This window comes from Pelobates fuscus, chromosome 4, assembly GCF_036172605.1.
Source record: "Pelobates fuscus isolate aPelFus1 chromosome 4, aPelFus1.pri, whole genome shotgun sequence".
Lineage (NCBI taxonomy): Eukaryota > Metazoa > Chordata > Amphibia > Anura > Pelobatidae > Pelobates > Pelobates fuscus.
The window spans coordinates 57,114,839-57,130,273 of record NC_086320.1 but is presented as its reverse complement, the minus strand read 5'-3'; the positions used below and the strand labels follow the sequence as shown (position 1 = coordinate 57,130,273).

General features: G+C 38.0%; 1 protein-coding gene across 2 annotated transcripts in view; it reads left to right on the top strand.

Moving 5' to 3' along the window:
• The window catches only part of VPS13B (vacuolar protein sorting 13 homolog B), an 843,188-nt gene that overhangs the window by 425,674 nt on the left and 402,079 nt on the right, over nt 1-15,435 (top strand). The gene's annotated exons all lie outside the window — the stretch shown is intronic.

Here is a 15,435-nt window from a genome sequence, read left to right as displayed (position 1 = left end):
TGGGTCCACCGGCACTGCCTCCATTCTCAATATGCCTTTGGCTGAGATCATAAGATTGACTTACTTAGCCAATCCAATATTTTTCCATAGAAAATCATTGGGAGGCTAGGCGCACGCATGGCGAAACGCTTTGCTGCGCCATGCAGCATTTTCTCATAGAGATGCATTGACTCAATACATCTCTGAGGAAAGTTCAGCACCTGCATGCAGAGCGTTAAGACTCTAGAAGTCAGTGCTGCTCGTTGTGCAGCACTGAACCAGGAAGCACCTATAGTTGCCGTCTGAGTGACTGTCACTGGAGGTGTCCCTAGAGAGCAATGTAAACACTGAAAAGGCAGTGTTTACAGTAAAATGCTTGCAAGGACAGACCGTAGACACCATAGCAACTACATTTAGCTGTAGTTGTTCATTGACTATAGTGTCCCTTTATGGGTCATTAGTATTTTATGCTGTTTTAAATCTTTGGTCCACAAAGACTCAATGTCAGTATGGGATATTCTACTTATTAGACATTTGCAAACCTATCTATACAATTTTGTCAATGTTAAAATTGTATTTTAATTGTCTTTGAAAACATTTGCGTGCTTTTTGCTTTCGATATATCGAAACATTTATTTATATATGGCCAACGGTTTATTCAGCACATAACTGAAACGCTAAAGGTTGCCAAGTCTATTTGACGAGAACTAATGCGTCCAAAACATGGCAACATACATATATACACTAAGGCCATTCACATATACACTGCTTATATACAGCTTTAAGCAAACTTCCTTCTGACTGTATATGTGTCGATTTATAATACTGTATAGCTGTAATGCAGTCTTTAATGCAAATCCAAATCACTTTTGTTTGAGATGTATTTTAGCATCATGGAGCCCTTCGCATCAAAATATAAATCGTGACTTAGCAAATGTGAAATTGGTCTTGAAGGCAGGGATCGGTGAGGCCAACATGTGAACAGCCCATGTTTGTACATGTATTCATGAACACATCATCCAGTTTCTATTTTTCCTGTACCCATGTGCACATTTTTGTGGAAATCAAAGTTTTCTGTGATCAATAACTTCCAGGTGACATTATTATGTTTCCAATTAACCATCGTCTCATCATATCCTGTATGGAGTGCCCAGATTTCCACCCTATGCCCTTTTATTCTTTGTACCAGAGAGATCAAAGCAAGTCTTTACCGTTAAAATCACATATGAGAAAATTTGTTTCTTTTCACACCCAGGAATTGGGTCTTGGGTTGCGCTGTTTCCGTTTGAAACACGAGTGCAGCAATCCAGTGTTGTCTTTTAAGTTAAGATGTCAAAGTGTGGGCCGACGCATGCAGAAAGGCAAGGGAGATGAAAAAGACAGGAGTTAAAGAAGCTAAACATTTCACCCGTTTCTCAATCTGGGAACTCGCTCTTCTGAATAAAGAGGGAGGGAGGAAGAAAAAAAAGAAATTCCCCTTACTTATGATACGATAAATCCTTTTTATAAAAAGTTTATTTTTATAGTGGTTTATGCACTGGGAATAATGCCAACCAAATGTTCACATAATCCTGATATTTTCAATTCTTTAATGTAGCTGACGCCGGTTCCCTCATTCCGGAACTCTACCTTATTGAGACAATTATGGTACAAGTTTTAAATCATTCAAGGTGATTTTGTTCTCTCTTTGTGTACATATGGATATCTGTCATGAGATGTCTTAGGATAATGTGGAACGTTTTTTTTTTTCTCCGACTTGTGGGTTTCTGACCTGTAAAGATCGTGGTAAATTTAAAATCTTAAATTGTCTTAAGTTATATGTTTAAGACATTTAACGATAATAAGAATACTAATTACTAATTATATTCTTCTGTCTTTTCCCACCGCACGTATTGGAATGGACAGTTTAATTTATATACGATCTCTTTATTCTTTTTGATTATCGAGAAAAATCAAAAAAGAGGATTAGAAACCTTTTGACAAAATAGCTTAAATGGAATACCATTGAACTGGATTTTTTTTTTTTTTTTTATGGTCCGTTTCTGGTTAACCGAAAGAAACAACATTAGACTTGGTGAAAATTTTGTAAAAATTGCCAAGTCAATAAAATGCACTTAAGAACTGGATCAGTGATGGCGAACCTCAAGGACTCTAGCTGTATTGGACTGCGTTTCCTATGATACTTAGTCAACAATATTTTCCCAGTCCAGTCTACAGCAGCCGGCTATTCAATGGTTAGTCATAACGCACTAAACTGTTTCTTGCTCTATAAATATATACTCAAATCCATGCTTTTCCTTTGTCTTCCATTAGCAAAATAATTTTACTCTGGTTTTTAACCATATTTAGGAATAGTTTGCTTCGGCTCCTTATCCCAGTGCCGCAATAGTAGAAAAATTCATATTTGTTAGGCCCCAGCATCTGTTAATGTGAAAAGCACTGCCCAGTAATGTTTTGGTCCATGCATGACAGTGATTGTTAGTAATTTACATTCCACTCCCCACTAAACTCCGAAACATTTTACTTCTCTCCTCTTCTGCAAATCAAAAGCACATTTGAAAAGGGATGTGTAGGCTACTTTTTTTATTAAAACCTATTCTTCTCTTCTTAAAACCATTCAATGTGTTTTGCTTTTCCTCAAAATACGTTGTCTCCGCTGGTTAACAAGGCAATTTACCAATGCCTATAATCTTTGTCCAAGAAGACTGCTTACTGCAGCTCGAAAAATCACTGCCTTTCAATCAGATGAACTTGTAGATGGACCGCAAAGACATTTCATTATTTTACCCGTTTACATGAACTGATCTGCTGGTGGGGAGGTATATAGCAGGGCATGTGTTGCTTTGACAGAGAGCTGCTTTCCATATGTTCTATCATACTTTGTGTAGAACATCCACTGTACAAGCTACCCTTCTGCATGTCTGGGAGTTGAGGAACGTTTGCAACACAATGTATTCCTCCTCTGAAGTACATTACACCATTTCAGTAACGCCACTCCACATAGAGCTTTCACGGTCTTCAGAAAAGCCTTAATATTCAACCCTTTGATAAGTCCATGATCTACGTACTGATGATGACCTTCTCTGTACTTTGTTACTCTCTTTACTTATTAATCAGTAGGGCAAGCCATAACATCATTATTTGCTTTATCGCTTGGTCTCTTTCTGTAACTTTGAATTTTCTGCTTTTAGTATTTAATGCTATAAAAATTGACAAAAAAATAAATAAATTGTAATCATCATAAAAAAAACTAGGTATGCACTGACATAGACAATATAGACAATAATTCACATACTGGTACCCACCTCAGATGATGCATATACCATACTGTTGAAGACTACGCATGGACATCTACGAGCCCAGCCAGTTTTTTACCGTTTTCTCTATTTTCTGCCTCTCTTGGTACATGTATTAGGTCCTTTGGATTGCCGTACCAACTCTATGCCAATGAAACCTAGATATACCTCTCCAGCACTGATCACTCTCTCTTGCCCTTAAAGAATGTGCCACCAGCTACCTATATTCTGTCCCCAGTATTTGTTCTGCAACATTCTAAACACTGCTTCTCATCTTCCATCCTTATAAAATGGAATCATCTGCTGTCCCTGTACCTGCAAGGTGATGGTACACCCATAAGCCAATCCTTTTAATCTTGAAACTTTGTTTTTATCTTGCATTTACCTTTGCACTTCATTTCCAGTCTGCCACCAAATCCTGTGATTTTCACCTTAAAATCATTGCCTGCATTAGCCTCTTTCTTACACAAGATGTTGCTAAGGAGCGTGGCTGATCTTCCAGTTTCCAGTATTGATTACAGTAACTCTATCCTAATTAGTTTATCGCCATAATCCACAATGAATGCTGCTGCTAGGCTTGTTTTCTTTTCTCGTAGCTCCTTTTACACCTCATCCCTTTACCATTCATCATATTGGTTTCTATGATCTTTACGATTCAATTCAGGACACTAACACTCACCTATAAAGTTCTTAACAATTCTACCCCTAATTGCTTTGCCTCAATAATATAATAATATAAGGGTACACCCTTTCTTGGTCACTCTGCTCTGCTAATGATCCTATCTGGTTCTCTGTTCAATCAATCTTTTAAGAAGTTATTTACAAGGGAAGTCTTTAGTATCCACTAATATGTTTTTCCCTTCTATCCCCCTTTTTCATATGGTTAGGCATATATCTGCTTTGCCTCGGTGTATATATATATATATATGTGTGTGTGTGTGTGTGTATAGATAGATCAATAGAGCTAAAGTGAAGCATCATCTGCATTAGAGAGAGCCGTTTTACATTTTATTTGGATTTAATTAATTGACTGTGACGATCTCAGCCTATGAATTGCGCCCGAATTGAGCAGAGCCTTCAATAACCTTGTTTTCGGTTAACATGTATAATGATTTCATCTTTCATTTACTGTTCCATCCCCACATTGATTTTGTAAAATACTGTAAAACATGTTGGCATCACATAAATGCCAATATTATTTATGCACATACGTTACTTGTTACATTAAAGAAAAGAAAATCTCATCTATACTTATTGCTAGTGAATTTGTAGATTAGATCTATAATTGCTCTGTAAGATATTTTGTGCTTTGTACATTTGTAGGATGCTTCTTCACTTCCTGAACTCTGTGTTGTGTTTGAAAGGGAATTTTCTCCAGTTAAAGGACCACTATAGTGCCAGGAAAACACCCTCGTGGCCCCCCTCCCGCTGGGCTGAAGGGGTTTACAACCCCTTCAGCCACTTACCTTAATCCGGCGCGGGTGACCTCTCCTCCTGACGACGCCCGCGCATTCAAACCGTCCATAGCAAAAGCATTACTCAATGCTTTCCTATGGACGTCCAATTTCTTCTCACTGTGATTTTCACAGTGAGAATCGCGGAAGCGGCCTCTAGTGGCTGTCAGTGAGACAGCCACTAGAGGCTGGATTAACCCTCAGTGAAACATAGCCGTTTTTCTGAAACTGCTATGTTTTCAGCTGCAGGGTTAAAACTAGAGGGACCTGGCACCCAGACCACTTCATTGAGCTGAAGTGTTCTGGGTGACTATAGTGGTCCTTTAAGTATGTCTTTTAATCTATACTCTTGCTGGCAACTCTGCAAGTACAGTGTGTAGACTATAACTAATTGAATGAAAATTGTCAACACGTTGTATGTAAAAAGGTTCACTTTAACAATTTTAAATAACTATAGAATAGTTTGCTGGAACACAGCTGATAATGTATAAACCATCAGCAATTCACCATTATTAAGTTATTCGAAGTCTGAGACCTGAAACCCTCTGTATGTCTGTTTAGTTTCATAGTGACTATAGATAGCAGACCGTAATCCATACCAGGGAGATGTGTCAAAGTTTGCTTGAAACAGGAAGGGGAACAGTCAGTTTAAATTGTTCTGATGAAACAAGCCAGAAATGATTGTTAATCTAATATAAGATTTCACCAGCAAAGGTTGTCCAAAGGTGACCCAAAATACAAGAGACTGGACGTTTACTGTACATGAATATGTCTGCAATAGATATATCTGATGTTTCTTCCTGCGTACTTTTAAGGTATTACAGATAACTATCTCAGGAAGCAATGGATGCTTTGTATCGCAGAAATACAGTTTGAGACATTTAAAGATACATCTGTAGATTCTGAGACACAAATGTGTTTAAAGAGTTTATAAAAGCAATGTACGAAATATCCCATGTCAGTGGAGTGAAGTTGTAATTTAACCCCTTAAGGACACATGACATGTGTGACATGTCATGATTCCCTTTTATTCCAGAAGTTTGGTCCTTAAGGGGTTAAACATTCATGTAGTGATGTTCACAGATCCTGGAGTGTTAACATATGTGTGGCTTGCCCAGGTACATGAAACATATTTGTTTAAAAAAATGTCCATTTGGTGCCTTGCATAATTTAACACTACAGTCCCCTTGGACGCTTGTGTTACGTTTTAAAATTAAAATGAACTTTACTGGAATTTTTAGGATTTGATTTAAGTGAACAATTTGAAGGGAACATAACCAAATATGTTTGCACACTTCCAAGTCAATACATGGTAGAACTACCGTCGGCTGCATTTACTGTGCTTAGTATGTTATGGTTAGTTTTTACAGAACTTTGAATGTCTGTGTTTGGCAATTTTTTACAATTTTTCTTGGCAAAAATGCTTAAGCGTCTTTTTTTTTTTTTTTATTTAGAAAATAGGCACTATACAGCAATGTGTAAGTTTTTCTACTAATGCAATTAGATGCTCTTTGACCGGGTTATTCTGAGATTCTAAGATTCTTATTCTCAGTAATGACTTCAAAGCACTCCTGTTTATCTATAACTCTATGTTTAAGGTCAGTTGGCTTTGTGGCGTTGCACATCTACCCCAATCTCTGGTGTTTGGCATACTCATACAAACTTCGTATATAATGAAATAACCTTTGATTCTCAATCTTTACCAGCTGTCCAGACCCCGCTGGTGATTGTCCACACTACAGGGAGTGCAGAATTATTAGGCAAATGAGTATTTTGACCACATCATCCTCTTTATGCATGTTGTCTTACTCCAAGCTGTATAGGCTCGAAAGCCTACTACCAATTAAGCATATTAGGTGATGTGCATCTCTGTAATGAGAAGGTGTGTGGTCTAATGACATCAACACCCTATATCAGGTGTGCATAATTATTAGGCAACTTCCTTTCCTTTGGCAAAATGGGTCAAAAGAAGGACTTGACAGGTTCAGAAAAGTCAAAAATAGTGAGATATCTTGCAGAGGGATGCAGCACTCTTAAAATTGCAAAGCTTCTGAAGCGTGATCATCGAACAATCAAGCGTTTCATTCAAAATAGTCAACAGGTTCGCAAGAAGCGTGTGGAGAAACCAAGGCGCAAAATAACTGCCCATGAACTGAGAAAAGTCAAGTGTGCAGCTGCCAAGATGCCACTTGCCACCAGTTTGGTCATATTTCAGAGCTGCAACATCACTGGAGTGCCCAAAAGCACAAGGTGTGCAATACTCAGAGACATGGCCAAGGTAAGAAAGGCTGAAAGACGACCACCACTGAACAAGACACACAAGCTGAAACGTCAAGACTGGGCCAAGAAATATCTCAAGACTGATTTTTCTAAGGTTTTATGGACTGATGAAATGAGAGTGAGTCTTGATGGGCCAGATGGATGGGCCCGTGGCTGGATTGGTAAAGGGCAGAGAGCTCCAGTCCGACTCAGACGCCAGCAAGGTGGAGGGCTGGTATCATCAAAGATGAGCTTGTGGGGCCTTTTCGGGTTGAGGATGGAGTCAAGCTCAACTCCCAGTCCTACTGCCAGTTTCTGGAAGACACCTTCTTCAAGCAGTGGTACAGGAAGAAGTCTGCATCCTTCACGAAAAAACATGATTTTCATGCAGGACAATTCTCCATCACACGCGTCCAAGTACTCCACAGCGTGGCTGGCAAGAAAGGGTATAAAAGAAGAAAATCTAATGACATGGCCTCCTTGTTCACCTGATCTGAACCCCATTGAGAACCTGTGGTCCATCATCAAATGTGAGATTTACAAGGAGGGAAAACAGTACACCTCTCTGAACAGTGTCTGGGAGGCTGTGGTTGCTGCTGCATGCAATGTTGATGGTGAACAGATCAAAACACTGACAGAATCCATGGATGGCAGGCTTTTGAGTGTCCTTGCAAAGAAAGGTGGCTATATTGGTCACTGATTTGTTTTTGTTATGTTTTTGAATGTCAGAAATGTATATTTGTGAATGTTGAGATGTTATATTGGTTTCACTGGTAAAAATAAATAATTGAAATGGGTATATATTTGTTTTTTGCTAAGTTGCCTAATAATTATGCACAGTAATAGTCACCTGCACACACAGATATCCCCCTAAAATAGCTATAACTAAAAACAAACTAAAAACTACTTCCAAAAATATTCAGCTTTGATATTAATGAGTTTTTTGGGTTCATTGAGAACATGGTTGTTGTTCAATAATAAAATTAAGCCTCAAAAATACAACTTGCCCAATAATTCTGCACTCCCTGTATATGACTACTGCTTCCATGTGCCTCGTTGGCTATGGTGTTCTCAAGGTGATTCACAGTGCTGGCTTTGCGACACATATCACTTTCCTCTCAGTCAAAACCGTTTTACTTGGTCTCATCAGACCTGAAAACCTTTCCCTAAATGCCTCACCTGTTTTTTGCATTAAACAGGATTTCCTAGAAATATTTGTCTTTATTCCAGCAATAGCTCTCGTCTTGAGTCCTTGCAGTTGAGCTAAGTTATTCCTAGTATCTTGCTTATCAGTGCCTCATGGATGGGTTCTCCTGTCTCAGTTGCATATCTCCCCATCTTATTCAGAGTTACAAGTTGCCTCTCACTTGTATGTATGACTTATGCCCTCCTTGCCCAGTCATTCAATATTTATAGCCTTCTAAAAATGGTTCTGGTTGTATAGGTATACATTCTAACAAATGCTGGGCTCTTAAGAAACAGGTGTATTTATTTCTAGATATTGTGACACTTTCTTTGCACACAGATGGATTCCATTCAGAATCGTGTCTTCTGAAGGCAGTTGGTTGCAACAGTGTTAAATAATTATTAAACCCACAAAGACCATTTTTTTTTAGATTTAAACCACATCAACAATCCGTCCCATATGGGGACTGGGCAGGTAAGAATAATATGTTTATTATTTTTTATTACCTTTTGGGTATTAAACGATAAGTCCTCTTTTTTCTTTCCCAGCATTATGCGGAGAATGTTTTGCTGGGAACTATGCATTTACAGATATTTGTGTGCTCCACATAAATGTACTGATCATGCTTAATTAAGACATAGTGGAGTCCACTTTTGAAATGTCTTCCACCTAGAGCCGATACTTCTTGACTAAGACTCATAGGTAGGTACGTTGTACATCACAAATATATAGGAAAATTAGGAGCATGTTTTACTTTAGAAAACAAACAAGCAAAGCAATCTTTAAACAGTGCTTGAAAATGACAAGTGCGTAGTGCTCACAAAGTGTAGACATTTCAGATAAAAAGTCAGGGATATACAGACAAAAATAAGACTCCATAACCCCTGATGGCTCCTTGGAATCTGCTAGGGAATTCTTACACCACTGCTAGAAATATGTATGCATGTTGCAGGTGTAGGATTATCGTATGGGTATCACATATGTTGCTGTGTTACTTGTATATCTTGAGAATATGTTTTGTGGACTCTTTAATGCCCCATCACTTTCCTGAACATATAGTAAACCTTGGTAATGTAGGGGTTTCTCAGTGGCCTGTAGAAGTATTGTCCCACTGTCTTTGAAAGCAGATACACTTTACGTCAATACCGAGTTGTCAGAATGTCGCAGATTACCCATTTTCTACCTAAAGGGCACCTGTCTCGTGTATACAATACAGGTCAATGATTTTACGAACACAAATGTTGCAGTTCAAAAAGAGACGCACAGTTACCTATGTACATAAAAAAATGTATAGAGTTCAGGGAATTGATGTCTGTGATTTTGATGTGTTTTTTTGTACCATCTGAGATTATTAAACTGTACACTTGAGCAATCAAAGTTATTTTCGATAATGTCAACCATACGGATAATAAAATTAACCGTGGATGTTGTAAAAGCCTTCGGTGAATTGTACATCTCCACACAACATGCAGAGCAGCTTTGATGTGGAGTAATGATTTATGTATTAGAGATTGGCTGCTATTATCCTCCCCGTAGTAATTGTAATCAGTTCCTTTTTACCCAAATCTTGGTATAGGAGCCCATCATCTGCATCCCTTTATCCAAATATCTTGTAGATTATAATATGCATGTTGGATGCAATCTGTTAGTCTGGTGATTGACATTTGTACTGGCTTTCTCGGCAACTTGCTCATTTCAAGGTTTAGTACAAAGTAACATTTGGATAAAGTGTTTTTATTAGATTATACAAATGCTGCCTTATGTATAGACCTTTATCTGAATGTACATAACTCAATAAGGTTTTCTGGATTCCAAATGGGATAGAAGAGGATTGGCTTATTATACAGAGATGTAAGTAATAATATTTAGAGATATAAGTAATAATACTCAGTTCAATGCAAGTTTTGTCATCAAGGGCACAGACTGAGGTCATGTCTGTCTCTATTTAAAGGACAATTATTGTGTTATGAATGCAGTTTCCTAGTACCAAGTTAGATTATTGTGCCCCCTAAGTAAAGTAAGTAAAGATATTTCCTTGTTCTTACTCCATCGCTGTACCATCGTGTGTCCCCACCTTCTTGGCTGACATAATCAGTCCTGATGATCTCAGCCAATCCAATGCTTGCCCAAAAAGTTGGGAGACTCTTAAACATGCAAAAAAAAAAATCACTGCATGCAATGTGCCAATCAGCATATCATAGAGGTACGGTTTACAATGCTTAGCTTCCATTGACAGCTTTTTTGCATTAAAGGAACACTGTAGACACTTTAAAAACGTAAGCTAATTTAAGTTGTTAGAGTGCCTTAAATATTTGCCTCCTTCTCTTACAGTCATCGTCCTGCTCCATGGCTCTTAAAGCGGCACTGTCATGCTTAACTTACCTTTTCCCAATCGCTTCCGCTTCTCTCCCCCTCTAAGGACATGTTCTTCATTTCTTCCTATCTGCTCTAGTTTTCTTTAAAACACAAGACAAAGTAGGGACTATTTTGTCTTCTGTATTATTCCTACGCCTGACCCGCTCTGACCCACTTCCTGTAGGTCAGAGAAATTTCCCCACAATACTCACCTTTTCCTCCGTGATCTCGCAATGCCTCTTTTCACTTTTCCCTGTCATTTAGACAGGACGCCAGTGAAACTACCGAATTTTGCACTAACAAAATGAGGACAGTTTGTCCATTCATGCTAGGACGCAATTTGGGACTTTTGTTCAGATTGGAATTTCATTTGAATGAATTAAACTCCGATCCTATTTGTGCCGCGGCTGCTTAGTAGATAGATCCCTAATTACCACGGTATTAGGGAGCGATCTACCAAAAGGCTGAAAGACCTAAATTAGTCTTTCGGCCATATTTACTAATACTAAGTAAAGTTTACTTAGTATTAGTGAATAGGGGAGTTTGCCTCTCCCCCCCGCCCCCCCATTCCCCACCCATGAGCGGAAGGTGGGTGTCCTAAGTAACAAAAGGATATTGTCTCCTCCCTCCCTGCCCCCACCCCTGAGTGGCAGGTGAGTTCCCTAAGTAACAAAATGTGAGGGAACATGTTGTCCCCCCCCCAGCACCCATTAGCGGTGGGTGGGGACCCTAAATAACAAAGGGGGGACCTATTGTCTCACCCCCCTGCCCCCCATCCTTGAGCGGTGGGTGGGGGCCCTCAGTGATGGGTGTGGGCTAAATGTAAAAAATCCCCCCCACAGATTACTAGGGTCCCCTAGTCACCCCCGACCCCAATAAAATAAACCCTACCTACCCGTCTCACCCTAAAAATTAAGGGGGGGGGGGACAAAAAACTAAATACCTGTAAAAAAAAAAAAAAATCATACTTACCATTAGATGTCTTCTTTTTTCTTAAGCCTTTTTGTAGCCCCAAAAAAGGCCAAATAGAAATCAATTCTTCCCGTCGAACTTATAAAATAAAATAAAAAACTGAGCACAATCAAAAAACATGTAAAAGAAGGTCTAAACAGTACTTTATATTGAATTAACCAAGTTAATTTGAAGACTTAGCCAAAAAAATAATTTAAAAAAATGTTTCAACTTGATTTTCAGCCCACTTTTGGCGGCTTTCTGTTTTTGTTTTTTGGTTTTATTAAACCTTTGACATTTGCATCCAATAACTGTCTTTCCTAATACAACCTCCATGTGATATATCTAACATGAAAAGTAATAAGCATTAGTCTAAATGCAGTTATTTCTATTTCGTTCTACAATGTAAACACACTCTTTTTAGTCTTCCCTATATAGTCAGTTTCATTATTCAACATTTTGGTTGGAAGAATTTGCTGAACTCCTTTATGAATTGGAGATCAAAGTAAGCACACGTATTTCCTAATCCCTAAATATTCAACATTACTTTGCAAGGAATTTTAGACACAACCTAAATAGCTAAATGTTTAACCGGGTTTAAGAAAGTCCCTATCATCTCGACAGCGCTATAAAGCAATTGACACACGCTTGCCATTTCAAAGAATGCTGAGATCATATGTATTATATCCAGTTAAGTAATCAACCATTGTCATGGTTACATAAATTGGATGACAAAACAGTCGTAGACTTCAAGGTGCAAACCATACATATCATATTATGCTATTTAGGACATATTGTACGAACTGTTCTCTTTGACTTATAATAAGCTGAGATATCGAATGGGATGGGACACTCCAGCTTTGTTAATCTATCATCATGCTTTTCATGAAATATATTAAATGGAGGACTCCTTGACATATCATTTTAACTCAGGTCTCATACTCTTTAATTTTTTTTTTATCTAACTGTGCACGGATTTGTTCTACTAATGCAGACGTGAAATGTCCCCATTATCTCATCAACAGCAGAGGGTCCAGAATTTGGATGTTTGGAGTGTCCTGGTTTTTGTCAAACCGTTTTTGCTCAGGACTGATATGTCTGTCAACCTATACTGCAATAAATTGTAATGGTCTCTTAAGTTGGATATGCATGGTTATGTCTCCAAACATTTGTTGAGGAGTCAAAAAAACAACAACAATTTTAATACTTTTTGGTATTGCAATTTTATTACATTTTCTAATTTTTTTTTTGACTAGTATGCTAAAAAAAAATAAATACAAAATTATAGTACAGAAAAACAAGCTAATCGGAAGCATAATATATTTTGAGTTTCTGTAATATTTAATGACATTTATTATTATTAGTAAAAAAAATATAAAGGTAATATAGTGCATATGATATGGGGGAAAACACTGAAAATATTATTTTCCGATGCTCTTTCGCAGCCCACCATTACAGTAATGCGCTAGTGCGAGAAAATGAAAAATCATTTATCTTCATTAGTGAATGCCTTGGAGACTACTCGATGTTTTAAATATATATCGTGCTGTTCTGTTCGATAATTACTTTGTTTTTCTTTGCTGAAATAAACATTTGGAGAAATGTTATCATTGTGATTGGGTTTTTTTTCTTCCCTCTCTGAATCACAGAAATCTTTCGTTTTTAAAATTATTTTAACAAATCCGTTTTTGCTACTTTAAAAAAAAAAAAAAACGTGCACCGGAGAGCAAGAGTCATCCTGTAATGGAAGTGCAAACTTTTTTTTCTTCTTAACTTTTGTAATCACTGAATGTTTGTCTTTTGTGAGAAGAACATATTTAAATAACTAATAGCAACTGACTTTAAAACTTTTTTTTTTTTTAAAGGTCGGCAGCAAGTAATGCTCAGTATTTAAATTTATTAAAATGCATTACGGCAACGGAAAAAGTAACAGAAGAGAGAATGAGAGCAGTTTTTTGTAACTAGAAAAGCTACAATTAATTTCTGGGGAAATTGTATGGTGTTCTTGCCTCCACCAGTAGTCTACAACTGGAGTGGGCGGAGTAACTGGGTGGAGTGGCTTGAGTAACTGTTGTGTGGTTGGAGTGGCTGGAGTAACTGTGGAAAGGTTGGAGTGTGGTTCACTCACTCTACAGCAAGGGCAGATAAGAACTTTCAAATCTTTCAAATCCCTCGAACATTCCACCAACTGCTGCAAATTGCTCACTTCACTGGCGGTTGCCATTTTCAAACGGTCGTATTTTAAAGCAAAGAGCCAGACACAGACCTACATTTTGATGCATAGTATGTCTCTGAAATATTGAAGGCACAGTCGCAGTTTAGAAATTGCCCTTCAAGTGTGAGCTTTGCAGAGTGGAGTTTCAATGAATGTCAGTGGACGGCGTGAGTTGCAAACAAATGGTCATATTGTGAAAACTATTGATATAAGATTTGTGTAGGTGGGCTTGAAAACTAGAAAAGCTACAATTTCTGGGGAAATTGTGTGAAGTGTTCTTGCCTCCAACAGTAGTCTACAACTGGAGTGGGCGGAGTAACTGGGTGGAGTGGCTTGAGTAACTGTTGTGTGGTTGTAGTGGCTGGAGTAACTGTGGAAAGGTTGGACTGGGCAGAGTAACTTTATGAAACATTGATTAGCTGTATTGTTGTAACATTGTATGTTACTGTTTTTCTGTTACAGGTATAACGAATTGACAAACATGGAAATATATTTATTAAATGTGATAGTGCTCACTTTTGTGTTATAAAAGCTGTAGGAATGACAGCAGTTTAGAAAATGTGTTTCATCTAGCAGCCTCTGTGTTCCGGAACACTCTGCTGGCTGCTCACACACCTGGGTTCCTATGGCAACTCACTCTACAGCAAGGGCAGACAAGAGCGGTTAAAAACAAACTGCTCCAAATTGCTCACTTCACTGGCGGTTGCCATCTTCAAACGGTTGTAGTTTAAAAACTATAAATCCTACAGTGAAGTGCTTTATATTGTGAGAATCACAAGACCCAGACCTACATTGCATAGTATGTCTCTGAAATATTATAAATGAAGGCACAGTCGCAGTTTAGAAATTGCCCTTCAAATTTGAGGTGGCTAGAGTGGAGTTTCAATGAATGTCAATGGACGGTGTGAGTTGCAAACAAATGGTCATATTGTGAAAACGATCAGAACTATGGCTTAGCCGTGGACAATTTTAGTGGAAGCAGGGGTAGCTGAATGTTTTGATATAAGATTTGTGTAGGTGGGCTTGACAATGAGGGAGTGGTGGCAGTTTAGAAATCATGTCCTTATTTTTCAGCTCCCACTCTAGTTTTGGACATTTCGTTATTCATTTCTATAGGACCAATTTTGCCACAAAAATGACGATATTTCGTGAACCATTTGGCGAAACATTCCACAAAGTAATAGCACACCAATCGGGAACAATCCATACGTTTCGGTATATTACTGTCTATGTAGTGTAAAAACTGTGGGAGGAGTTAGGGAGGTAAATTTGGCTATAATAAGAATAATAATATAGAAACATAGAATGTGACGGCAGATAAGAACCATTCGGCCCATCTAGTCTGCCAATTTTCTAAATACTTTAATTAGTCTCTGGCCTTATCTTATAGTTAGGATAGCCTTATGCCTATCCCACGCATGCTTTAACTCCTTTACTGTGTTAACCTCTACCACTTCAGCTGGAAGGCTATTCCATGCATCCACTACCCTCTCAGTAAAGTAATACTTCCTGATATTATTTTTAAACCTTTGTCGCTCTAATTTAAGACTATGTCCTCTTGTTGTGGTAGTTTTTCTTCTTTTAAATATAGTCTCCTCCTTTACTGTGTTGATTCCCTTTATGTATTTAAATGTTTCTATCATATCCTCCCTGTCTCGTCTTTCCTCCAAGCTATACATGTTAAGATCCTTTAACCTTTCCTGGTAAGTTTTATCCTGCAATCCATGAACCAGCTTAGTA